We start from the raw sequence: 20,970 nt of genomic DNA on the forward strand, positions 1-20,970 counted from the left end.
GTCCAGTTTGCTCCAGCCTCCTCTTCTTTTGCCTTTCTTCTTCCCACCAAGCAAGTGCTTCTTCACTTTACTAGCAATATACCTGCTAAAGTATTTTGCAACATATCTGCCCATGGAATAATGATTAAAGAGCAGAACTCAGCGACTAAAGCATAGCTGTTACATGATAAATGTTAGCTGCTATAATATCACTATTATTAATATTATTGTAATTCTTTTTATATCAGCTTTTCACACATTTCAAATGTCACTTCAGGGTTAAAAAATACATATCTAGACAATATATCAGTTTCTTTATTGTATTCAGAGAAAGTTATTTATATTTGTGGGACATATTATAAATGCAGGCGTGCATCACCTAAATCAGATCTGGGATAACATACATAATAATCTAGATTTATACAGTTTTGGTAGGTTTCTTTGAAAAAGCTGATTCCTTTTTTGAAATTTAGATATGATTTAATGACTTTACTGTGTTCTTTTCAAACAAATTCATCAGCTGTATTAAGGGAAGTTCACTAATGTGGTCCTCGTGACAGCTCCAACAAAAGGTGTTTACTGTGAACTAGTGTCTTTCGTAGGCTTTCTGGGCTCAGCAGATATGACCTGACACAAAACAATTCTACTGCGGTTTTATCCACTAGGATTTGTTTTCATTCTTATGCTAGTCTAATTTTTCATTCAGACAAAGAAATTGGTTTTCCATGCAAATTTCCTGACTATCTTTCGCTCCATTTTTCAAGTTCCACGATTTAGTCACATTATTTTCATTTACCTCTACCAGTTTTGATTTGTATGTTTATTTTAAGTTAAAAAAAGAACAAACCTTTACTCCCTGATCTTTCCAATAAAACTCTACTTCCAGTATTTAATTACAAAAATATGTCCATTGTGATAGATTTCAGGTGATTTCTTTCCACTTTTATTTTTAAACTAGGAGAAATTTATTGAAATTCTCAGAATTATCTGGCAATTCAATCAGATGCTGTAGCTCATCTAAGTGTGTTCAGCAATTGTCTGTACTGGCATCATTAGCTTCTATCTTCTCATCTGCTATAATTGCTGATTGATGATGAAGTTTCTAATTATAGGCATGTGATGGTCCAGCCAGGCTATACGATGCCTAAGGCTGAGTGAGCGCTTCCTTCGTAGGCTCTCATTCCCTAGCGTGCAAATGGTAAAGTAGAATTTTTAGGGAGTCTTAGCTTATTTTTATCCTACCCCTTAAAACACCACCCCTTGTGAGTTTTCATACACATACACATACACCAGGTGCCAAAATAATTGGTTCATTTACTTCACAATTCAACCCACCAATCATGAAATGCCAAACATCAACAATAAAAGTAAAATTTTTAGGTCACCTTGATCAACAGGTTTAGTTAAGGTTTGGTTTCAATGACACGTGTATGCATATACACATATAAGAGTAGTTAATATAAAATTAATAAAAATTGACTAAATTTTAAAGAAATTAACTTGAGAAATGTGACATTATGAGCCATATTTTACATAAATGCAACAGAAAATGGGGATTAAACACTAGACTTTGGGTAGGAAAAATAATTATATATTAGTATTAAGAATTTGGGGAACAACTAATATAATTTTCCTTATGTTAATAGAAACATTAAAGTTATGACAACAATCTAGCTAAAACTGAGTTACAGTCATAGACTATTTTTGTGAACAGTTTGGCAAAACTCACCGGAATCACTGGAGAAAGGTTTCCTAAAAACATGTGCTGGCAGATGGTTGCCTAAGTGATAATTATTGTTAAAATAAAACTAATACTGCTGTATTTGGAAAAATATGGGAAACAATGGGTGTACAATATCTTATTGTGATCAGTGAAAACACAGGAAACATTCACTTAAGTAACCTATTTCAGTTACTCATTAACCACTGAAATTATAGCTAATACTTAGGAGGAAAATGAATACTGTTTTACTAGGAATAATTCATTTAATGTATAATAAGTAAACAGATTATGAACTTATTTCAGGGAAGCCATGTGCTGTGTTTATAACTTGAGCCAAGACTTAACATGAAAACTCATCTAGCAGTGCCAGAGACCCTTAATAATTGCCACAATAAGTCATCATTTACTGTCTGCCTACCATGTGTGAAACTCTGAAATAGGGACTGTAGCAATGCAGGGAACTGTAAGCCATTATCCCTTCCACGTTTCGGTCTCAAAGAGATTGGCTTAGGATTGGGTTGAAAAAGATAGGTAGAATAGATACTGACTTGAAAAGGAAAAGAAAAGATGAACTTAAGGCAGGCAAGACAGGGATGAGATGAAGAAAAGTGAAGAAGATTAAAAAAAAATGCAGAGTACATTTTGGTAGGCAGTTTGGCTTCCTGCCAGTTTTCTTCCAAGAATGAAGAAATGAGTTGGGGAATACAGATGGAGACCAGATTCTGGGGGGATTTAATTGTAGATATAGGAGCCATTGAGTAGGGTAGCATTCACCCCCAAAACTGTCTCCAAAGACACTCTCTCATCCTATCCTTTGTCTTTTGTCACTCTACACCCTCAACCTTTGACCCTATACGTAGTCTTGTCCAGTCTGTGCAGTGTTCCATGCTTCATACTTCTAGTTCCATGACTATATATGCTTTGAAACTAGCAGTCAGATTTCATTTTGCTGCACATTTTTTTGGGCAAATCCAAAAGACCAGGTAAATTTTTACCAAGAAAAGTTTTCTGGGAACAGAACCGAGACTTAGATGTCAAAGGTATTTCTGAAGAAGCAATCCCAGGAGATTTCACCATATCTCCCCTTGTGCCCCAAACCTTCTGTTCTTAACTTGAATTCCATCAGTTTGTTTTTCTTTTTCCTTCAAGGTCACATCAGCTTATACAATTAACTTAGCTTGGATTCACTCCCAATATCCACCATGAAGTCATTCATTTATTTATGCAAATTTATACACTTAACACTATGTTGAGAACCATGCCACAGAACCCAAAGAACAAGATAAAAACAAGCTCCCATACAGATCTTGCTTTGAGAAATTGAATATACAAATGGACAATGGCCAGATCATGTATAAAAATAAGATTGTGACCTGCTGCCTGTCCAGGAAACCAACCCCCTTATCTACAATAAACGACCCAGGAAACCAACCTACTGTTAAGTCAGACTTGCAGTAAGCCTGATTGCTATCTCTAATAACAATCCAAGAACCTAAACAATAACTTCTGTAACAATTGGTGCAAAATGGCCAGGACTTGATTTATAACTGACAGCTTCTCTAATTTTTATCCCTGCTTCAAACTTAGGACCAACCAGAGAAAGCCAAATATGCATCCCTCACCAATCACAAAGGATGCCCAGCATCTAGTTGGCCTGCCTATAGCTTCCCAAGCCAATAGCTTTCAATAAAGGCATACCTTCAGCCTCCTTTTTTTCCACCATAAACATTTCCTACTCCTTTACCTACCTTTGAGTCTCTGCCAAAACACAAGTGGCAGTGGCTGACCCCCTTGTTATATATAGTAAATGCTGAATATATAGCCTTTGCCTTTATCATTGACTTGGTCTTTGTTTATTTCTACACTTTAATGCAAAAGAGTTGCTCTTGGCAAGCAGTTCAGGCACTGTGGTAGAGGTGGGTTGCAAATCTGGAAAAATCTAGTATGTAATAGTAATACACCATTGTATTCACCACTATATGTAACATTTTGTTTATCCATTCATCCATCGATGGAGATTTAGTTTCCCTCCAACATTTTGACTGTTGTGACTAATGCTGCAGGGCATCTACATATTTAACTTCATAAAGTACTTATGGTGGGACCAGCATCAAGCTGAGGGCTTTATATATTCTGACTCCCCAAAATACCCTGACAACAATCTGTCGATAAGACAAAGCCAAGTTTCTTACTTACTGCTATAAGGGAGAGCATTACCTTGACAGAGTGTTAGTAGTACTTCAGAGAGGGAAAGGCAATGTTGGGATATTACTGAAATTTTAGAAGACTGGTTTATGGTGGGACTTTCAAAACAGGGGGCTTGATTAGGATTGGATAAAGATCACGACATAAAGGTTAGAATTGGACACAGCAAAGAGAATTTAGAAACAAGGAGTCCAGGAGTCTGGGGGTGTAAACTATCATTTTACGCTTTCTATTAAAGAGTTATTTGGTCTTTCAGAAAGTTCTTGGAATAAAAAACTATTGTTTTCCAGGCCAGAGTTTCCTGGAATAGTTATGTTGATGAAAAGAGTGGAATAATAAAATCTGCTTAATGTAATTGGTTTTAATTTAAACCAATTTAAACCATCTTAATGTAGATGGTTTCTCACACCAATGATTTCCTTAACAACACTGGGTGGAGGAATGCTACTCATTATTCTCCAGAAACCTTCCCAAGTTTAGCTAGAAAGAGCTACTGATGAGATTGGCACCCAGGTAGTCTGATAGCAGAGTCTGTGTTCTTAACCATTACTCATTACTGCCTCCATACCCTACTCCTGCAAATTTAGGACAAGTTATAAGACTAAGTCCTTGCCAGGTCACTTGCCTTTGTTCTGATTAACCATTATATAGAACCTAGGCCCAAACCTGAATTGCAGCCCATGATCAGGAGCTCTAGCAACATCCTTTCCATCGTCCAGGAGGTCTTTAAGGAGGCCAGCAATGGCATCTGGACCACTGGACCTTGGGACTTAATACTGAGTTCCACTGACATGTATCCTGGGGTCAAATGTTATTAACTCATACTCTGTCCCAGGCAGAGTGGATCAGAGACTAGTGTGGCCCTGAGGCTGCAGAGACCCTCGCAGATGGAAGAAGCATAAAAATCAGAAGCAAGTACTTCTGGATGCAGGTGAAGTTTGAGAACAGGCTTAACAAAAAGTCAGTGAGAAGTTCTAAGCACTGGTAGTGAGGAATCTTATTGTTATCTATGTGGAGAGTGTGGAACCCAGTGGAAATGGCTTGCAGTGGATGACCAAGAGGTCTTGAGACACAATATTTGTGAGGAGACTCTGCCCTGAGACAGCAGTTGGTAATACATAAGGGTAAATCATAGTTGCCCAGACCCCTGGGTGTTGGGGCACCCACAGGAGGACTTAGGGAGCTGCCTGGGACAGAGGACTCAGTAAGCTTCTAACTTGGAGATGGGCACGTGAACTGCATTGGATGCTTGAAGGTTGTGATGGTTAATTTTGTGTGCCGACTTGACTAAGGGATGCCAGATAGCTGGTAAAACATTATTTCTGGTTGTGTCTGTGCGGGTGTTTCTGGAAGAGATTAGCATTTGAATTGGTGGACTGAGTAAAGAAGATCCTCTTCACCAGTGCAGGTGGGCATCATCCAATAGCTGAAGGGCTTGAATAGGACAAAAAGGTGGAGGAAGGGCAAATCTTCTCTCTCTGCTTGAACTGGAACTTCCATTTTCTCTTGCTCTTGGACATCAGTGCTCCTGATTCTCAGGTCTTTGGTCTCAGATTGGGACTTACACCACTGGCTCCTCTGGTTCTCAGGCCTTTGGGTTTGGACTGGAACTACACCATCAGCTTCCCTGGGCCTCCAGTTTGCCGATGGCTTCTCATTCTCCATCATTGTGTGAGCAAATCTCTCATTATGAATCTCTTACTCTATATATTTACATAGATCCTACTGGTTCTGTTTTTCTGAAGAACGCTGACTACTACAAGGGCAAAAGCACTGAATAGAAACCTTGCCTTTGAAGCTTAGCCTAAAACAATAACCAATCTAAAAAAGCAGTCATCAAGACAATGTTAACTTAGATTCAGCACACTCAAAAAAATAATAAGTAAACAGGGAAAAGGTGTGCCTACCTACCATTATAGAAAGATTTATTTTAGAGATGTTTAAAGTTTAAAAACTTGGGTGTCTAAAGCAGAAATCTTTGATTATCTAAAAAGTTATTTAAGGTTGAAGGCCCCGACTGAGTAATGGCAGGTGAGTGAGGTGTAAAAGAATTACGCTAAATGCTGATTCACCCTTAAATATAAGAAATGCATCAAGAGCAAACATAATGCAATTGCAAGTCTCTTTCATTAAAACTCAAGCGTTCTGAACTGATTAACAACCAAGGGAAGGAGCAATATTCACTCAGTGGACACCAGTTGGACGCAGTTTTGTTTGCTCTTGAGCCCAGTGACAGAAAGATATCCAAGCAGGCGGCTGAATCTTTTATTGGTACAGTAGCTGGCATTCATTATCTTACTGAGAATGGGGTAAAAACCTTTTTGTGTTATTCATGTACTACTTTTTATGATCCAAAGGAACAGTCACTTAATGGCTAGAGTGAAGGCAAATTAATAATAATGGACCAGACTCTCATCCCATGCAATCAAATAGATGTTATTCTCTATTGAGTTATGTGGCATAAGAATCTCACCTAATAACAGTAATAAATAATGGGGTAATTTCCATGCCAGCTGCTAACGGTTTCCTTGCTTCTAACCAGGGTTTTAAATCATGGTATTTCTACATTCTGGAAACAATGACATTCTCAGACCTATTTTAAAAGTCTGCACTTTTTGCTTTTTATTGCCACAGTTTTTATGGGTTGTCTCAGAGCCCGGGGTTTAATTTTTAGGTTTCTAAGAGAGGGAAATGTGATCAGAACAGTATTATAAATGGAACTTGATGTGACTATTAGGGAGGGTTCAGTATTTCTCTCCCAAAGACTTTAGGATTTGGGGAACTTTGAATACAAGTCTTCTTAAAGGTAATTTGTATGATGCTTGGGGAAGGATATGTACTTTGCCAGGAATGCTTATTATGCTAGCGTTTTTGATCTGTCTTTGGTGGTATGGACTGACTGACTGACTAATGAAGTTTAGTAGCGTAAGCTTACCTGGTGTTCTGGTTCTAAATCCAAAGGTATGTACTAAGTTGATGGTATATATATGCACACATATGTACACATACATATAATATATCATATAAATAAATAATATAATATTTATTTATTTCAATTATTTACATATATATTGTAAGACTCTGGGGATAGCTCAGAAGGTGAGAAGCACAATAGAGTCTATATGGGACTTATAAATATTCCTATTTTTTCCTTCAGACTCCATCCCTGTGTCATCTTGAACAGTCATTTTGGTGTATTATCTTAGAGTGGTTTTACCATCACTCTAGTGTTCTAGATGCAAATGTGCCCTAATCCCCACCTCCTTGGGTATAGGTATTTGCTTAGTAGTTCTATTTTAACACATCATTGTTTGGATACTACTTGGATTGGTCATATACCTGTTTGTTTTCTTTGCTAGACTGCCCCTTTATCCTCTTTTCTCCCTCTTGAGATAGGTGATTACTCCAGTTGATTCCCGTGGAAAGTGAAACACAGAAAACTCTATGTGCCCAGAGTTACAGAGCTGGCAGGTGCAGAACCAAGACTGGAACCCTGGCAGTCTAGCTCCAGAGTCCAGGATCTCAACACTCTGCTGTCTCTCCTGTGAAAAGCTAGCACAGTGCCTTAGACATGGTTTGCTGAATGAATCACTATGCTCACAAAGATGGTGTACAAGCATAAGATGGTATTAGTAAGAACATGGACTATTTCTTGGGAAATGGGGCAGATGTGGTCCAGGATACCCTTCCAGTTCTTACCTCACTGAAGGAGTGTGACAGCTTTTTGGCCCTTCTATCCCCAGTAATGCTGCTCTGGGTCTCTGGATCTCTCTAAGGGAAAGAGGGAATGACTAGTACTGAACCTGCTTCTACGAGCTTGGAAAATTCCTGACATAGCATTCCAGGCTCTAAACCCAAGCAACCTCCCTTGTAGATAACTTCTGTGGGTATCCCTTGGCAGTGGGGATTGTTCTTATTCATCACATGGAGTAAAAATACCTAACCTGTTCTTCGTATTCTCAAGAGTTGGGGAAATAACATGAAATAGAATATTTCTTTTATGGTAAGTAATCCATTTGCTGAAAAGAATATTTACTACCATACTTCATTTTCATATCCTCACAGTCTCATTTTAAGGCTTAACAGTTTCTAAATTACAAAAGAACACTTTGAAAAACACTCTGCCACATTCATCCAGAATGTCTTCCTGGTGGCAATACATATGGTGAGTAAGATACTAATTTTGGATCCAGACAGATGCTCTTTTGGTTCTCTGAGTGGCATTTTCCTAAACAAACTGCTGAACCTTCAGAAATGAAACCTGTGACGTCTCACACAGGTTGTACAGAATAGACATCAAAGAGATTCCGATACTCGTGTCAGATGGGTTCTGATATGCCTGGCTGATGGAAGGATGTGTATTTGTGAGATCAACTAAAGGAGAGTTGGGAAATATTTAAACTCTTTTATTTTTATCCCTACTCATGGTAAATAAATAAACCTTTCTAAACAAACAAATGTCATACATCTGAGAAGGATTCTGGTGGCAACTGCTAAGATACGATTTTTTTAATTAGAACAATAAAATATACGTATTCAAAATAATTGCTATAAGTGTTCTCATAATTATTTTTTGTGAACAATTTTTTTATTAGGGTAGGAAGAAGCTTAACATTCAAGTGCAGGTTGTCTTGTGTATAGCTCTGCGATTTACCGTTACTCACCATTACTCCTAAATCCTCCTATGAATCAGATAAACATAGGTTCGTCATGAGAATGGTATCTGGTTATTTGTGTTGTGGATTGTGGGTGTGTGTATGGTGGAGCTAATCAAAGGAAAGTAACTGTGGCAATCAAGAAATAGAAAAAAGCCTTATAATGGAGAACAAAATAAACCACAAGAGAAGAAGGAAATCTGAACCAGATATGACAGAGAGAATAGTAAGATTCCATACATTTATAAAATTCTTGAGTAAGACACTGAATTTCCTAAAGCATGTGAGATGGGATTTTGAGTCAATCTTACTTATATTTTAAGGGTCAGTGTGACCTCAGTTGGTATTTCGGTTAAAATGAATTCAACAATATTTATTAAGCACTTATGTGTCAGACTGTCTCCTGGGTCCTCAGGGTATGTCAATGAACAAAAACCGTGGTACCTGACCCTTACCAAACTCTCACCATGGCATGATTAGGAACTATGTCAAAGGGCTTATAGGCATCATTGAATTTAACCTTCACCTCTCAGTGAAGATGGGAGATCCAGAGATTAAGTGACTTGCCCAAGGCTACACAGCTAATAATTGGCACTGCAAAGATCATACTCTTAAGCTCTTCACTGGATCATATAGTTCAGCACCTTGGTTTGAGATGGTTGAACTATTAACCCCACTTTATACATGAGCTGACTGGGGCCCAGAGACACACATGACTAGTCTAAATTATGTTTACAGAAAGTGGTAGAAGGAACCATATCTCACACGTCTGGTTTCTCAGATGGTGCTTCTTCACTGTTCCATATTGCCTTTACACCTGCAAAACTAGATATGAAATGCAATTTGTATACATTTCTAGTATTATAAAACATCATTTAATAGTTGAAATTGTGGAAATAGAATATAAGACTGTCTTCTTGGGATAGAATTAATATATCATAATAATGGGTGCAGAATAGTCTTGATTTTAAAAAATGGGTATTGAATAGTTACACTTGAGCCTTTATTTTTAAGATAGGCCTAAGAAAATATACGGCTAACATTTGAATAGGGTATTATGTTGTTATTGTTGTTAGTGTTTTTAAAGCAATTTTTCCTTTTCAAATTTGAAATACTATTCTAAGTATTCACACTATTTAGCTCATAAGGAAAAAACCAGACAAATCAAATGAACAAATGAATAAATTATTAAGGTGTCAGTAACATACTAAGTTATTAGGATGGATGAGAGCATTTAAGAATAACCACAATATGAAAATTTCAAGTAATTCTCTTTAAGTGGTTCATAATTTCCTTGTCCTTATTACTTCTCCTGTCCCTCATATCCACAAGCTGCAAGTTAATAGAAAACAGGAACACGGTGTGTGTGTGTGTGTGTGTGTGTGTGTATGCAGGCTCAGGATATTATATTTGTGTATCCAAGGATTGGTTATTTTATTCAGTTTATTTGGAATTCAGGAAAGCAGGAAACACATTTAACTCTTAAGCATCATGGGAATAGGTCACATAATACAGTCAGGAACCTCTCATAACAAATTAAATATAGCCAGGTGTGAGGGAAAATAAATTCCATATGTTTAAAAATTATTGGAGCAGATAGAATTTCACTGGAAAATATAAGTGGAATTTGAAGTTCCTTTCATTAAAGTTTATTAAAGTGTAATATGTCTGATGGCCATTGGTTGTCTGAGAACAGGGTGAAGTTACCATTGTGGGTATTCATTGAAATTACTTTGTACAAACTAGACCTATGACTTCACTTGCTCCAAATAAGCTTCTCTTCCTTCATGGATTAGAATATTCACTGAGTCCTTACACAATGTCTGGAACCATACTGAATCTTAGGTAACTTCTTTATTCCTGAGAGATGGCAATGTGTCCAGGATCTAAGATGGCAAATGAACTCTTACTCCAGCTGAGGAAGAGCTCTTACAATACGCCGGACCCTGTGTTACACTGTAGTTAAGCATGTTCCATACTAACCGCAAGCCTGTGAAGTTCTGTCATTATCCTCTTTGGACAAACGTGGAGACGGAGAGATTTAACAATCCACTCAACTTTCCCCACCCTGTAAGGACTAGTATTTGAATCCAGATCTGCCTGGTTGCAAAGCATTTCTACTGAATCATGGTACCCCTTAATGGGGAGAAATGTGAGGTGACATAAGATGATGAAGAAAAAAGACAGGTAACAGTGAGAAGAACGCTTACATAAAAGGAGAGTAGAGCAAGGGTGTGAAGTGGTGATAGGCGTGGAGATGTAGGAATAAAGCTACTTGGCTACCTCCTGGTTGGTCCTCCTTGTTGCTGGACTTAGCCATCCTGCATCCGCTGCCAGACCTGACCTCCAGTCCTGAAGCTGTGTTCCCAGGTGGTGCCTTCTATCATTTCTCCATCAACAGGGACCTGATATTTCACTTTGTTCCTTCCATTATGGTGCTGCTTCTAACAACCTGAGGCTCAGTCCTGGAGGACCTTGACCTCCCATTATTAGAGCACCTGCCTTTTCCTTGTAGGTTACAAATAATCTCTTGTTTTTAAGCTGATGGATTTGTAGTAACTGTCTAAGGCACTATGCTGAGAATAATTTTTCTCTCATTGGGAGGATTGGTTGTTTCATTGATTATGTCTGCAGTTAGAGAAGCGGGAGTGTAGGCAGGCATGCTATATATTTGCCATTCTTGTACAGGATAGGCAGGGCTTGACTATGCTTTCTGACCTGTACTCCAGCTAGTCTGATTTTTAAAGAAACAAAATTATTCCTGTATCTTAAATGCATAATGAACAACCAGGGGCAGACACTGTACCTGCTATTGGGGATAGAGAGATGAATATGACATTGTCCTTATTATACTAATTACCATTTTTAAGTGCTCGACAGTTTTCAGAACATACTCATAGATTCTCTTTTGGTCACCTCAACAAGTGTGGTAGTCAGAATATGGCAAATATCATTATGCATATGTACTCCAAAGAAACAAATCTAATGGAAATTTCTGGCCAAGGAAGAGGATTATTATGGCAGTTTGGGGATGCTTTCAGAGGAAAACCCAAGTCACAATGGCTTAAGCAAGTTAGGGAAGTCCTCAGGGATGCAGTAGCGCAAGAATATGGAGGCCGTAGTCTCTGCCATTCTCCTGGCCTTTCCCACATTGTGGTAAGATGGCTGCTGTGGCTTCAGCCATCTAGTCAGCAGAAGGAGAAAGCAACAGGGGAAGTGTGAAGGCACCTCTATCAGGAAAACAAAACCTTCTTGGTAATCCCAGAAACTTTCTGTCCACTCTGGCTAAAACTGTGTCACATGGTCACCTCTAGCTGCAAGGGAGGTTATCTGGCTGCCCCCAATAAAATCAAGGTTATATTAACCATGGAAAAAGAAGAAAATGTGTATTACGTAGCCAGCTAGCAGTGTCTGCCACAGACACATCTCCAAGCTAATAGATTGGTCGTTTAGGGACTTGAAATAGAGATGTATTACCATATAAAGAAACATAGTTAAAACCTTGCTTTATAGTTGTCTATATTTACTTAAGGTAATTAATCCCATTTGGTTTCTAGTTTCCAAAAGTACCAGTGCCCATAGCAAGTCTTTCCAACAATAGGCTATGTGCACATGTGTGCACATGTGCTTGTATATAGAAATGTATTTCTATGCATTTTCTACAATATAATTTCACAGCCCAAAGAAATGAGCAACTTACACTGAGAATCACTTCTTTTTCTACAGGATGTCTTTGGCACTAGCCATGAAGTTAATGAATACTTTTGTTAGAAACATGTGCTCCAGTAAGGAATATTTCTGTATCACGGAAATGAAAGAATGTCTTAAAGTACAGCACCTCAGCATATCAAGAAGTTTCCTGTTGATTTGCTTCCTGCTAAAGAAGGCACATGATTCAGCAAGGTAAGAAATGAAAATCATTGGATATAAACGTTTGCTACCAGGAACACATGCTGGAAACTAGCAGGGCTTAAATTCAGGAATTTAGGATTTAGAAGACAATATACTTCACATCTTGTACTTGCTTCATTCTGAAAAAGATTGTAATGATTTTCTGGGGAGGAGAAATTCCGTCTTCTTAGTAACGAAGAGTGGAGGATGAAGACCAAAGGAAAAGAGAAAAGCAAAAAGAAAAGGAAAAGAGGGAAAGAGAATGGAGAAGGACAGTGACATTTATTAAGTGTCTGTATGCCAGGAACTGTGCTTGGGGTCTTGAATATATTAAGTTACTAAATTCAAAGGACAAACCTACATACAGGTCTTTATATTCCAATTCTATAGATAGGTAACCTGAACTTTAGAGAGATTAGGTGATTTTTCAAAGGTTGCATAAGAAGTGAGTTGGAAGGTCAGATCTTGCTAATTCTAGAGCCTGTGCTTTTTTCCAACTCTGCCCTGTAGAAAAACACTACAACTAACTCTTAGCTTAAAAAATTTACTAGACACACAACTTACCAGTTTCCAACATTTCCTTCCCAACTCTGACCATTTCCTACTTCATTTCATTTCACTCTGCTTCAGTCTGTAAGAAGAATGCTTCCAAATGCCATCTCTAGAGATTAAACTAACAGAAATGGAAAGAGGCATGGCTGGCATTAAATTTCTCCAGACCATCTCTCTTCCCTACCTTAGTTCCCGGACAACACCTTTTAGGCCCCGTACGAGGAAACCAGTTCATAGACATATTACAATAGATTAGCTGTTAGGATCATGAGCATTTGTAATGCAAATGTACAAAATATAATTTTAGAATAATATTTTGACGTTAAATCTGAACAAACCAGTTGCTTCTCTTTCAATGTGGCATTCTGGGTTTGTACTCACTTGTACCAAGTAGGCAGAGAACTGAAGGTGGCTGAGCAGACTGCTCAAGAGCTGAAGAGATGACCCCAATAGTAACTGTAAACAAATCTTGGTTACCTGTGACTTTCCACATCTCACCCCATGTTATGATTGTACTGTGGGAATTTCCCCATCTGAGGGAAATTAGTTATATGCTGTAGATCACAAGCTCTTACACAAGCTGTGCTCCAGATTCAGCAGGAGCCCCTCATATATGAGCATGTGCGTTTTAAATTTCATGAATATTATTAATAGGGGCTACGTAAAAATGCCCTGAGCAGTGAACGAAGGTTTGGTTTACTGCATTCTTCCCTCTCAGAGGGAGTTCCTCAGGCCAACCAATTTGCAGGTAAGTTAGGGTTAAAGTTAGTGATAGGGCATTCCAGGCATCTCTTTTCTGTTTTTCACTCCACAGTGTGAGAGGAATTAAAGTGAATGAAAGAGATTCCTCTCTGGCTCATCACTAATTCTCACCTCTAGCCTTTGGTTGAAGCGCTGTGGACCATGTAGTTTGAAACTAGCACCCCTCAATTTGCCTCCTCTGGGTGTTCCACACAATGGTTGGGAGCATGTTTACCTTAATGAATTTGTCTTCTAGACAGCTGATATATCTATCCACCCATCAGTTCACTTTTCAAACAGGAATTGTCATTCACTCTAGCTAACAGTATTTGCAGCTGTTCCCTTTCGGTTACCCCTGGTTAACCACCTGTTTAATGGGTAGACTGTTATGATAGGCACATATGGGGTGGATTTAGGTAGCTATGATTTTGTCAGACAATGAAACAGGTATTTCCCTTATTTTAAGAAGTGTTACAAGGTAGTGAGTCTGTGCTTCCTCCTCCTCTCCCACCCTCTGCACCGCCTCTAACACAACTTGGCCCAGCTGCTTTATGTTAAAGCCAAGGTACAAGGCCAGCCTTGTGCATGTGTGATCTGTGCAGTCCCACCGGGTCCCCTGTTCAGAAGAGCCCACAGTTGTGGGTGCCGTCTTGAAACTCTTAATAATTTTTTGACAAGGGGCCTGGCATTTTAATTTTGCGCCGGGCCTCGCAAATTTATGTAGCTGATCCTGCCTAGATTATCTGCTTTCAAATCACCAAAAGCAAATGGTTGGAGAGAATGAGAGTAGAAGGTGGCAATTTTATAATCCCAGAGACCATGCACTGTGTTCAGACGCAGACACAAGAGACGTGATAAGTGTGAGTTGAGCAGGGGCACAGGACGTGGAAGTAGTTTACCAACTTGCAAGTCACATTTTTGCATCAGACTTAATTGTAGGGTTTATAACGTGAATTCCTTGAATAGGGATAGACTTGTAATTGTGTCGTTTGAAAAATGCTTTCCAAAGTGAAATGCAGATTCTTTTTGGGGTCCTTGGTTCTTTATTTCTGCTCCCCCATAAGCTCAGATAATCACAGGTTGGTGGCAAACCTGTTGTGCAACAGCCAGAGTAACTGGAAATACAGGTCCTCGGCACCCCGGGTTGAAGCTGCCTCTTCTTTCTCCCAAGCATCTTTCCCATCTGCCTACTTGCTATATAGCTAACATGCAGCAGACTGTCAGGCGCCAGATTTTTTATTTATTTGAAAACATAAACAGCAGTCTTGCTATTGCCATCTTTCGAGAAACATAGCCTATATCATGTCTGATTTGGGATGCATAATTTTCAGCAGCAGGCATATCTTCCTCTTTTCCTTAAGTGATATTACCTTTCCCTTGATTGTATGCTAAATCCCATCATTTTGCATTTCCTGAATCTATCCCCTGCTGGTGCATAGCTCTTTCCACTCCCTTACTTCAGTCCCCCAACAGTTCTCTCATGGATAACTAATGTAACTGATCCTTAACTGGTGTTGGATTAGTCCCCATCTGAAACATACTCCTCACCGAAACCTATATACTATTGTACATATTGTACATGGTATCTTATGTACCATGTACTATTCTAGGCACTAAGGGTACAAGTTGAGGATTCCACGAGTACAGGGAGGACTATTTACAGAGACTAAAACTTGAATGGTGCACTCTGAAAATCTTTTTGAGCCAAGATTTGGAGAAAAGAGTGGCCCCGTATGCAGAGCAAGAAATTTCAGGAAAAGTAAATATTATGCTTCTTCTTTGGTTATGAACAATCTCAGCAAATAACTTCTGAAGAGCAATTCCTTCTTCATTAGTATCAGGGTATTAGTTTTGTCAAAGAAACCTGAATATCTTCTGGTTCGAGGGCCTTCTAGGAAGTCTCCCTTATTGAAGATCCTTCTCCATGCTTATTTTCCTTAGAATCAAATACACATGTTGGTTTCCTCAGCGTGCCGTCTCATAGAGTTTTTTTTTGTTCAGTTCCTTGTGCAGAAGTAAACAGACCTAATAAATACATTAAATTTTTTATTGTGGTAAAATACATGTAACATAAAATTTACCATCTTAACCACTTTTAAGGGTACAGTTCAGTGGCATCAAGTACATTCACATTGTTGTGCAACCATCACCACCATCCATCTCCACAACTCTTTTCATCTTGCAAAACTGAAACACCATACCCATTAGACAATAATTTCCTATTCCCTCCCTCTCCTGGGTACCTGGCAACCACCCTTCTACTTTCTGTCTCTATAAATTTGACTACTTTACCTACATCATGTAAGTGGAATCATTGAGTATTTTTCCTTTTGTGAATGGCTTATTTCACTTAGCCTAATGTCCTCAAGGTTTATCCATGTTACTGCATGTGTCAGAATTTCCTTATTTTTTAAGGCTGCATAATATTCCGTTGTTGGTGTACACATACCATATTTTGTTCATTCATTCATCTGTTGATAGACTCTTGGGTTGCTTCCACGTTTTGGCTACTGTGAATAATGCTGCTGTGAACATGGGCGTTAAAATATCTCTTTGAGTACTTGTATTCAGTTCTTTTGGGTGTATATCCAGAAGTGGAATTGCTGGGATCAATGGTAATTCTATTTTTAATTTAGTAAATACATTTTAAAAGCTCCTGATTCATATTCTTTTCTCAGTTTTTCATTCCCTGAACTCTGTTTATCATGCATGGTTCTAACAGGGTATAGTGATAACCCTGGTGGGTTATGGGGAGGAAAAGAGCCTAGAGACTAAGGAGGCAGACAGTGAGACAAGTATTCTCCCCTCACCCAGCCCCTATTCCAGGCCACTATGTCAGGGTGAGTGTTGTATCAGATAGGTTGAAGGTAAAGTTGAAAGCAGAGGGGATTTTGCTTCATTTCTCATTTGGGATTTACCTCAAAGGGTAGTCTCACCACCACGATGGGCAGCCATATTGATGTAGAACTAGTAGATGAAGAAAATAGCTAATGGCACTCATGGGTGAATTAGAGCAAGAATAGGGTACAATTTATAGATACGGGCATTAAATGGCAGACTTTGGGGACAAGACAGGGAGTGGCTAAGACAAGACAGCCTGCAGGGTGGATAATAATGGTACTGAAAGCTGAGGGTGGATCATGATGGCAGGGAGACCCAGATCCAGGGAAAACAGACCTCAAGTTCACCAGTTACAAATGCCAATATAACAAGCAAACAAATGACACAACAGGCAGGCAAAGAATACAATCACTGAAGGTGACAGAGAGAAGGAGCAGGGAGCACTGCTAAGGACTGAATTATCTGAAAGAGACAATTGTAAACAAAATTATCATTGATGAAGATTTGGTTTCCTCACTGCTCCAGGGTATAGTGCATGAGGAAGACCAGAGCGGTTGTAAGAATATAGATTATTATACAGATTATGATGCTGATAAACCTACAACCATGAAGATTTCCTCATTTGTAGATTAAGTATGAGACTGCAGAATTGAAGGAAAGCAAATATAATAAACACATCAAAGTATTATACCCATTTTAGTATAACCTCATAATTGATTTGACATTCTGTTTTATTTGGGTGAGAAGACCTGGTCTGAGTTTTTTTTTTCCCCTTCATTTACAAAGTGGTTTTGGGGGGCTGCTCTCTGTAAGTCTCATTCCTACTAATATTTAGAAGGCATGAGTCCCAGTGGAAGGTATCAGGGGGTAGGCACATAAATTATCGGGTTTTTCCCACTGCCATGGACTATCATTGAGGAAAATAGCTTAATAAATTGAAGAACAAGTTTGATCACCTCAATGAATCATGGTAGGTTTGGTTGTACACTGACTCGGTGGGAGAATTTTAAGAGTTTATTGAGACTGCTCAGGGCTTCAGAATGGAGAATGACCTCAGGAGGAGGGGAGAAAAAGAGCCCGCGCCCCACTACCACATTCTGTGATGCATGAACGATCAGGGACTTCCTCTTCCCTCCCTCTGAGGGAGCTAACATAGGCTGCAGCCCTTTACGATCAGGTAGTATTTCAGTATGTCAAGGACGCTGAAAGAACTGATAGAAACGATACTAATGTTCTTTCATTTTAATCAGTGTTTCTCAGGCAAAGGGAAAGATTTGTTTAACAATCTTTCTTTGGTGCATCTGAGTTGGTGATGTGGAGCACTGCACAGGGTAGAGATTCTGTAAGGTTTCAAGTCCTCATTAAGTTATGAAGTGGGAGGAGCTTTTGGGAAAAGAAGAAAAGCCATCCTCGGCATTTTCTTCCTATTATGCATTCAGCTGTGCATCAGGCTTGTCGGATATGTAGGGCTGTCAGCAAGAGCCAAGCCACGTGCATGGTTTAAATCTCTTACACAGAATACAATATTTGTTCACTCAGCAATATTTACTGGCCATTTACTATGTTTTAGGTACTCTTAAAAATACTGAAGTGTATCGATGTACTGAAAGACAATTCCATTCTCTCTCCTTTTTTTAAAAAAAATTATTTATTTATTTATTTGGCTGCATCGGGTCTTTTTATAAATTTTATTTTGTTTTGTTTTGTTTTTACATCTTTATTGGAGTATAATTGCTTTACAATGGTGTGTTAGTTTCTGCTTTATAACAAAGTGAATCACTTATACATATACATATGTTCCCATATCTCTTTCCTCTTGCGTCTCCCTCCCCCCCACCCTCCCGATACAACCCCTCTAGGTGGTCACAAAGCACCAAGCTGATCTCCCTGTGCTATGCGGCTGCTTCCCACTAGCTATCTATTTTATGTTTGGTAGTGTATATATGTCCATGCCACTCTCTCACTTTCTCCAGCTTACCCTTCCCCCTCCCCATGTCCTCAAGTCCATTCTCTAGTAGGTCTTCGGCTTTATTTCCGTCTTGCCCCTAGGCTCTTCATGAAATTTTTTTTCTTAAATTCCATATATACATGTTAGCATACGGTATTTTTCTTTCTCTTTCTGACTTATTTCACTCTGTATAACAGACTCTAGGTCTATCCACCTCATTACAAATAGTGCAATTTCGTTTCTTTTTATGGCTGAGTAATAGTCCATTGTATATGTGTGCCACATCTTCTTTATCCATTCATCTGATGATGGACACTTAGGTTGTTTCCATCTCCGGGCTATTGTAAATAGAGCTGCAGTGAACATTTTGGTACATGACTCTTTATGAATTATGGTTTTCTCAGGGTATATGCCCAGTAGAGAGATTGCTGGGTCATATGGTAGTTCTATTTGTAGTTTTTTAAGGAACCTCCATACTGTTCTCCACAGTGGCTGTATCAATTTACATTCCCACCAACAGTGCAAGAGGGTTCCCTTTTCTCCACACCCTCTCCAGCATTTATTGTTTCTAGATTTTTTGATGATGGCCATTCTGACTGGTGTGAGATGATATCTCATTGTAGTTTTGATTTGCATTTCTCTAATGATTAATGATGTTGAGCATTCTTTCATGTGTTTGTTGGCAGTCTGTATATCTTCTTTGGAGAAATGTCTATTTAGGTCTTCTGCCCATTTTTGGATTGGGTTGTTTTTTTTTTTTGTTATTGAGCTGCATGAGCTGCTTATAAATTTTGGACATTAATCTTTTGTCAGTTGCTTCATTTGCAAATATTTTCTCCCATTCTGAGGGTTGTCTTTTGGTCTTGTTTATGGTTTCCTTTGCTGTGCAAAAGCTTTGAAGTTTCATTAGGTCCCATTTGTTTATTTTTGTTTTTATTTCCATTTCTCTGGGAGGTGGGTCAGAAAGGACCTTGCTGTGATTTATGTCACAGAGTGTTCTGCCTGTGTGTTCCTCCAAGAGTTTTATAGTGTCTGGCCTACATTTAGGTCTTTAATCCATTTGAGTTTATTTTTGTGTATGGTGTTAGGGAGTGTTCTAATCTCATACTTTTACATGTATCTGTCCAGTTTTCCCAGCACCACTTATTGAAGAGGCTGTCCTTTCTCCACTGTACATTCCTGCCTCCTTTATCAAAGATAAGGTGACCATATGTGCGTGGGTTTATCTCTGGGCTTTCTATCCTGTTCCATTGATCTATCTTTCTGTTTTTGTGTCAGTACCATACTGTCTTCATTACTGTAGCTTTGTAGTATAGTCTGAAGTCAGGGAGCCTGATTCTTCCAGCTCCGTTTTTCGTTGTCAAGATTGCTTTGGCTATTCGGGGTCTTTTGTGTTTCCATACAAATTGTGAAATTTTTTATTCTAGTTCTGTGAAAAATACCAGTGGTAGTTTGATAGGGATTGCATTGAATCTGTAGATTGCTTTGGGTAGTAGAGTCATTTTCACAATGTTGATTCTTCCAATCCAAGAACATGGTATATCTCTCCATCTATTTGTATCATCTTTAATTTCTTTCATCAGTGTCTTATAATTTTCTGCATACAGGTCTTTTGTCTCCTTAGGTAGGTTTATTCCTAGATATTTTATTCTTTTTGTTGCAGTGGTAAATGGGAGTGTTTTCTTGATTTCACTTTCAGATTTTTCATCATTAGTGTATAGGAATGCCAGAGATTTCTGTGCATTAATTTTGTATCCTGCTACTTTACCAAATTCATTGATTGGCTCTAGTAGTTTTCTGGTAGCATCTTTAGGATTCTCTATGTATAGTATCATGTCATCTGCAAACAGTGACAGCTTGACTTCTTTTCCGATTTGGATTCCTTTTATTTCCTTTTCTTCTCTGATTGCTGTGGCTAAAACTTCCAAAACTATGTTGAGTAAGAGTGGTGAGAGTGGGCAACCTTGTCTTGTTCCTGATCTTAGTGGAAATGCTTTCAGTTTTTCACCATTGAGGACGAAGTTGGCTGTGGGCTTGTCATATATGGCCTTTAGTATGTTGAGGAAAGTTCCCTCTATGCATGCTTTCTGCAGGGTTTTTATTATAAATGGGTGTTGAATTTTGTCAAAAGCTTTCTCTGCATCTATTGAGATGATCATAGGGTTTTTCTCCTTCAATTTGTTAATATGATGTGTCACATTGATTGATTTGTGTATACTGAAGAATCCTTGCATTCCTGGAATAAACCCCACTTGATCATGGTGTATGATCCTTTTAATGTGCTGTTGAATTCTGTTTGCTAGTATTTTGTTGAGGATTTTTGTATCTATGTTCATCAGTGATATTGGCCTGTAGTTTTCTTTCTTTGTGACATCCTTGTCTGGTTTTGGTATCAAAATGATGGTGGCCTCGTAGAATGAGTTTGGGAGTGTTCC

General features: G+C 38.6%; 1 long non-coding RNA gene across 1 annotated transcript in view; it reads left to right on the top strand.

Moving 5' to 3' along the window:
* LOC132428173 (uncharacterized) overlaps positions 1-20,970 on the top strand; it is a 468,522-nt gene that overhangs the window by 225,529 nt on the left and 222,023 nt on the right. Inside the window, exon 2 of the long non-coding RNA XR_009520076.1 lies at positions 12,289-12,465. This is a non-coding gene — a long non-coding RNA (uncharacterized lncRNA). The remainder of the gene's footprint in view (positions 1-12,288; positions 12,466-20,970) is intronic.

The sequence above is a fragment of the Delphinus delphis genome, chromosome 7, assembly GCF_949987515.2.
Source record: "Delphinus delphis chromosome 7, mDelDel1.2, whole genome shotgun sequence".
NCBI classification, from domain to species: Eukaryota; Metazoa; Chordata; class Mammalia; order Artiodactyla; family Delphinidae; genus Delphinus; species Delphinus delphis.